This window comes from Hordeum vulgare, chromosome 3H, assembly GCF_904849725.1.
Source record: "Hordeum vulgare subsp. vulgare chromosome 3H, MorexV3_pseudomolecules_assembly, whole genome shotgun sequence".
NCBI classification, from domain to species: domain Eukaryota; kingdom Viridiplantae; phylum Streptophyta; class Magnoliopsida; order Poales; family Poaceae; genus Hordeum; species Hordeum vulgare.
In genome coordinates this window covers 39,203,025-39,210,811 of record NC_058520.1, presented here as the reverse complement: position 1 = coordinate 39,210,811, position 7,787 = coordinate 39,203,025, and positions in this window count along the sequence as shown.

Below are 7,787 nucleotides of genomic sequence, written 5' to 3'. Positions count from 1 at the left end.
GATGGTATTCAAGGTATTATCCAAAGAATGGTCATAGAGACACATGGTTGATCAAGATCTCAGACAAAGAGTAAATCAAGATGATCAACACACAAAGCGTACAAGATGTACCGAGAGGGATCAAGTGATCCCATGGTATGGATTTGTCCATAGGCACTTCCTGAAGTCCATCAGTTGGGTTCAAGGAGTTTATATGATGACCAAGATGGTATTCAAGGTATTATCCAAAGAATGGTCATAGAGACACATGGTTGATCAAGATCTCAGACAAAGAGTAAATCAAGATGATCAACACACAAAGCGTACAAGATGTACCGAGAGGGATCAATTGATCCCATGGTACGGATTTGTCCATAGGCACTTCCTGAAGTCCATCAGTTGGGTTCAAGGAGTTTATATGATGACCAAGATGGTATTCAAGGTATTATCCAAAGAATGGTCATATTGACACATGGTTGATCAAGATCTCAGACAAAGAGTAAATCAAGATGATCAACACACAAAGCGTACAAGATGTACCAAGAGGGATCAAGTGATCCCATGGTACGGATTTGTCCATAGGCACTTCCTCAAGTCCATCAGTTGGGTTCAAGGAGTTTATATGATGACCAAGATGATATTCAAGGTATTATCCAAAGAATGGTCATAGAGACACATGGTTGATCAAGATCTCAGACAAAGAGTAAATCAAGATGATCAACACACAAAGCGTACAAGATGTACCGAGAGGGATCAAGTGATCCCATGGTACGGATTTGTCCATAGGCACTTCCTGAAGTCCATCAGTTGGGTTCAAGGAGTTTATATGATGACCAAGATGGTATTCAAGGTATTATCCAAAGAATGGTCATAGAGACACATGGTTGATCAAGATCTCAGACAAAGAGTAAATCAAGATGATCAACACACAAAGCGTACAAGATGTACCGAGAGGATCAAGTGATCCCATGGTACGGATTTGTCCATAGGCACTTCCTGAAGTCCATCAGTTGGGTTCAAGGAGTTTATATGATGACCAAGATGGTATTCAAGGTATTATCCAAAGAATGGTCATAGAGACACATGGTTGATCAAGATCTCAGACAAAGAGTAAATCAAGATGATCAACACACAAAGCATACAAGATGTACCGAGAGGGATCAAGTGATCCCATGGTACGGATTTGTCCATAGGCACTTCCTGAAGTCCATCAGTTGGGTTCAAGGAGTTTATATGATGACCAAGATGGTATTCAAGGTATTATCCAAAGAATGGTCATAGAGACACATGGTTGATCAAGATCTCAGACAAAGAGTAAATCAAGATGATCACCACACAAAGCGTACAAGATGTACCGAGAGGGATAAAGTGATCCCATGGTACGGATTTGTCCATAGGCACTTCCTGAAGTCCATCAGTTGGGTTCAAGGAGTTTATATGATGACCAAGATGGTATTCAAGGTATTATCCAAAGAATGGTCATAGAGACACATGGTTGATCAAGATCTCAGACAAAGAGTAAATCAAGATGATCAACACACAAAGCATACAAGATGTACCGAGAGGGATCAAGTGATCCCATGGTACGGATTTGTCCATAGGCACTTCCTGAAGTCCATCAGTTGGGTTCAAGGAGTTTATATGATGACCAAGATGGTATTCAAGGTATTATCCAAAGAATGGTCATAGAGACACATGGTTGATCAAGATCTCAGACAAAGAGTAAATCAAGATGATCAACACACAAAGCGTACAAGATGTACCGAGAGGGATGAAGTGATCCCATGGTACGGATTTGTCCATAGGCACTTCCTGAAGTCCATCAGTTGGGTTCAAGGAGTTTATATGATGACCAAGATGGTATTCAAGGTATTATCCAAAGAATGGTCATAGAGACACATGGTTGATCAAGATCTCAGACAAAGAATAAATCAAGATGATCAACACACAAAGCGTACAAGATGTACCGAGAGGGATAAAGTGATCCCATGGTACGGATTTGTCCATAGGCACTTCCTGAAGTCCATCAGTTGGGTTCAAGGAGTTTATATGATGACCAAGATGGTATTCAAGGTATTATCCAAAGAATGGTCATAGAGACACATGGTTGATCAAGATCTCAGACAAAGAGTAAATCAAGATGATCAACACACAAAGCGTACAAGATGTACCGAGAGGGATCAAGTGATCCCATGGTACGGATTTGTCCATAGGCACTTCCTGAAGTCCATCAGTTGGGTTCAAGGAGTTTATATGATGACCAAGATGGTATTCAAGGTATTATCCAAAGAATGGTCATAGAGACACATGGTTGATCAAGATCTCAGACAAAGAGTAAATCAAGATGATCAACACACAAAGCATACAAGAAGTACCGAGAGGGATCAAGTGATCCCATGGTACGGATTTGTCCATAGGCACTTCCTGAAGTCCATCAGTTGGGTTCAAGGAGTTTATATGATGACCAAGATGGTATTCAAGGTATTATCCAAAGAATGGTCATAGAGACACATGGTTGATCAAGATCTCAGACAAAGAGTAAATCAAGATGATCACCACACAAAGCGTACAAGATGTACCGAGAGGGATAAAGTGATCCCATGGTATGGATTTGTCCATAGGCACTTCCTGAAGTCCATCAGTTGGGTTCAAGGAGTTTATATGATGACCAAGATGGTATTCAAGGTATTATCCAAAGAATGGTCATAGAGACACATGGTTGATCAAGATCTCAGACAAAGAGTAAATCAAGATGATCAACACACAAAGCGTACAAGATGTACCGAGAGGGATGAAGTGATCCCATGGTACGGATTTGTCCATAGGCACTTCCTGAAGTCCATCAGTTGGGTTCAAGGAGTTTATATGATGACCAAGATGGTATTCAAGGTATTATCCAAAGAATGGTCATAGAGACACATGGTTGATCAAGATCTCAGACAAAGAGTAAATCAAGATGATCAACACACAAAGCGTACAAGATGTACCGAGAGGGATGAAGTGATCCCATGGTACGGATTTGTCCATAGGCACTTCCTGAAGTCCATCAGTTGGGTTCAAGGAGTTTATATGATGACCAAGATGGTATTCAAGGTATTATCCAAAGAATGGTCATAGAGACACATGGTTGATCAAGATCTCAGACAAAGAGTAAATCAAGATGATCAACACACAAAGCGTACAAGATGTACCGAGAGGGATGAAGTGATCCCATGGTACAGATTTGTCCATAGGCACTTCCTGAAGTCCATCAGTTGGGTTCAAGGAGTTTATATGATGACCAAGATGGTATTCAAGGTATTATCCAAAGAATGGTCATAGAGACACATGGTTGATCAAGATCTCACACAAAGAGTAAATCAAGATGATCAACACACAAAGCGTACAAGATGTACCGAGAGGGATCAAGTGATCCCATGGTATGGATTTGTCCATAGGCACTTCCTGAAGTCCATCAGTTCGGTTCAAGGGGTTTATATGATGACCAAGATGGTATTCAAGGTATTATCCAAAGAATGGTCATAGAGACACATGGTTGATCAAGATCTCACACAAAGAGTAAATCAAGATGATCAACACACAAAGCGTACAAGATGTACCGAGAGGGATGAAGTGATCCCATGGTACGGATTTTTCCATAGGCACTTCCTGAAGTCCATCAGTTGGGTTCAAGGAGTTTATATGATGACCAAGATGGTATTCAAGGTATTATCCAAAGAATGGTCATAGAGACACATGGTTGATCAAGATCTCAGACAAAGAGTAAATCAAGATGATCAACACACAAAGCGTACAAGATGTACCGAGAGGGATGAAGTGATTCCATGGTACGGATTTGTCCATAGGCACTTCCTGAAGTCCATCAGTTGGGTTCAAGGAGTTTATATGATGACCAAGATGGTATTCAAGGTATTATCCAAAGAATGGTCATAGAGACACATGGTTGATCAAGATCTCAGACAAAGAGTAAATCAAGATGATCAACACACAAAGCGTACAAGATGTACCGAGAGGGATGAAGTGATCCCATGGTACGGATTTGTCCATAGGCACTTCCTGAAGTCCATCAGTTGGGTTCAAGGAGTTTATATGATGACCAAGATGGTATTCAAGGTATTATCCAAAGAATGGTCATAGAGACACATGGTTGATCAAGATCTCAGACAAAGAGTAAATCAAGATGATCAACACACAAAGCGTACAAGATGTACCGAGAGGGATGAAGTGATCCCATGGTACGGATTTGTCCATAGGCACTTCCTGAAGTCCATCAGTTGGGTTCAAGGAGTTTATATGATGACCAAGATGGTATTCAAGGTATTATCCAAAGAATGGTCATAGAGACACATGGTTGATCAAGATCTCAGACAAAGAGTAAATCAAGATGATCAACACACAAAGCGTACAAGATGTACCGAGAGGGATCAAGTGATCCCATGGTATGGATTTTTCCATAGGCACTTCCTGAAGTCCATCAGTTGGGTTCAAGGAGTTTATATGATGACCAAGATGGTATTCAAGGTATTATCCAAAGAATGGTCATAGAGACACATGGTTGATCAAGATCTCAGACAAAGAGTAAATCAAGATGATCAACACACAAAGCGTACAAGATGTACCGAGAGGGATCAAGTGATCCCATGGTATGGATTTGTCCATAGGCACTTCCTGAAGTCCATCAGTTGGGTTCAAGGAGTTTATATGATGACCAAGATGGTATTCAAGGTATTATCCAAAGAATGGTCATAGAGACACATGGTTGATCAAGATCTCAGACAAAGAGTAAATCAAGATGATCAACACACAAAGCGTACAAGATGTACCGAGAGGGATCAAGTGATCCCATGGTACGGATTTGTCCATAGGCACTTCTTGAAGTCCATCAGTTGGGTTCAAGGAGTTTATATGATGACCAAGATGGTATTCAAGGTATTATCCAAAGAATGGTCATAGAGACACATGGTTGATCAAGATCTCAGACAAAGAGTAAATCAAGATGATCAACACACAAAGCGTACAAGATGTACCGAGAGGGATCAAGTGATCCCATGGTACGGATTTGTCCATAGGCACTTCCTGAAGTCCATCAGTTGGGTTCAAGGAGTTTATATGATGACCAAGATGGTATTCAAGGTATTATCCAAAGAATGGTCATAGAGACACATGGTTGATCAAGATCTCACACAAAGAGTAAATCAAGATGATCAACACACAAAGCGTACAAGATGTACCGAGAGGGATCAAGTGATCCCATGGTACGGATTTGTCCATAGGCACTTCCTGAAGTCCATCAGTTGGGTTCAAGGAGTTTATATGATGACCAAGATGGTATTCAAGGTATTATCCAAAGAATGGTCATAGAGACACATGGTTGATCAAGATCTCAGACAAAGAGTAAATCAAGATGATCAACACACAAAGCGTACAAGATGTACCGAGAGGGATCAAGTGATCCCATGGAACGGATTTGTCCATAGGCACTTCCTGAAGTCCATCTGTTGGGTTCAAGGAGTTTATATGATGACCAAGATGGTATTCAAGGTATTATCCAAAGAATGGTCATAGAGACACATGGTTGATCAAGATCTCAGACAAAGAGTAAATCAAGATGATCAACACACAAAGCGTACAAGATGTACCGAGAGGGATCAAGTGATCCCATGGTACGGATTTGTCCATAGGCACTTCCTGAAGTCCATCAGTTGGGTTCAAGGACTTTATATGATGACCAAGATGGTATTCAAGGTATTATCCAAAGAATGGTCATAGAGACACATGGTTGATCAAGATCTCAGACAAAGAGTAAATCAAGATGATCAACACACAAAGCGTACAAGATGTACCGAGAGGGATCAAGTGATCCCATGGTACGGATTTGTCCATAGGCACTTCCTGAAGTCCATCAGTTGGGTTCAAGGAGTTTATATGATGACCAAGATGGTATTCAAGGTATTATCCGAAGAATGGTCATAGAGACACATGGTTGATCAAGATCTCAGACAAAGAGTAAATCAAGATGATCAACACACAAAGCGTACAAGATGTACCGAGAGGGATCAAGTGATCCCATGGTACGGATTTGTCCATAGGCACTTCCTGAAGTCCATCAGTTGGGTTCAAGGAGTTTATATGATGACCAAGATGGTATTCAAGGTATTATCCAAAGAATGGTCATAGAGACACATGGTTGATCAAGATCTCAGACAAAGAGTAAATCAAGATGATCAACACACAAAGCGTACAAGATGTACCGAGAGGGATCAAGTGATCCCATGGTACGGATTTGTCCATAGGCACTTCTTGAAGTCCATCAGTTGGGTTCAAGGAGTTTATATGATGACCAAGATGGTATTCAAGGTATTATCCAAAGAATGGTCATAGAGACACATGGTTGATCAAGATCTCAGACAAAGAGTAAATCAAGATGATCAACACACAAAGCGTACAAGATGTACCGAGAGGGATCAAGTGATCCCATGGTACGGATTTGTCCATAGGCACTTCCTGAAGTCCATCAGTTGGGTTCAAGGAGTTTATATGATGACCAAGATGGTATTCAAGGTATTATCCAAAGAATGGTCATAGAGACACATGGTTGATCAAGATCTCACACAAAGAGTAAATCAAGATGATCAACACACAAAGCGTACAAGATGTACCGAGAGGGATCAAGTGATCCCATGGTACGGATTTGTCCATAGGCACTTCCTGAAGTCCATCAGTTGGGTTCAAGGAGTTTATATGATGACCAAGATGGTATTCAAGGTATTATCCAAAGAATGGTCATAGAGACACATGGTTGATCAAGATCTCAGACAAAGAGTAAATCAAGATGATCAACACACAAAGCGTACAAGATGTACCGAGAGGGATCAAGTGATCCCATGGAATGGATTTGTCCATAGGCACTTCCTGAAGTCCATCTGTTGGGTTCAAGGAGTTTATATGATGACCAAGATGGTATTCAAGGTATTATCCAAAGAATGGTCATAGAGACACATGGTTGATCAAGATCTCAGACAAAGAGTAAATCAAGATGATCAACACACAAAGCGTACAAGATGTACCGAGAGGGATCAAGTGATCCCATGGTACGGATTTGTCCATAGGCACTTCCTGAAGTCCATCAGTTGGGTTCAAGGAGTTTATATGATGACCAAGATGGTATTCAAGGTATTATCCAAAGAATGGTCATAGAGACACATGGTTGATCAAGATCTCAGACAAAGAGTAAATCAAGATGATCAACACACAAAGCGTACAAGATGTACCGAGAGGGATCAAGTGATCCCATGGTACGGATTTGTCCATAGGCACTTCCTGAAGTCCATCAGTTGGGTTCAAGGAGTTTATATGATGACCAAGATGGTATTCAAGGTATTATCCGAAGAATGGTCATAGAGACACATGGTTGATCAAGATCTCAGACAAAGAGTAAATCAAGATGATCAACACACAAAGCGTACAAGATGTACCGAGAGGGATCAAGTGATCCCATGGTACGGATTTGTCCATAGGCACTTCCTGAAGTCCATCAGTTGGGTTCAAGGAGTTTATATGATGACCAAGATGGTATTCAAGGTATTATCCAAAGAATGGTCATAGAGACACATGGTTGATCAAGATCTCAGACAAAGAGTAAATCAAGATGATCAACACACAAAGCGTACAAGATGTACCGAGAGGGATCAAGTGATCCCATGGTACGGATTTGTCCATAGGCACTTCCTGAAGTCCATCAGTTGGGTTCAAGGAGTTTATATGATGACCAAGATGGTATTCAAGGTATTATCCAAAGAATGGTCATA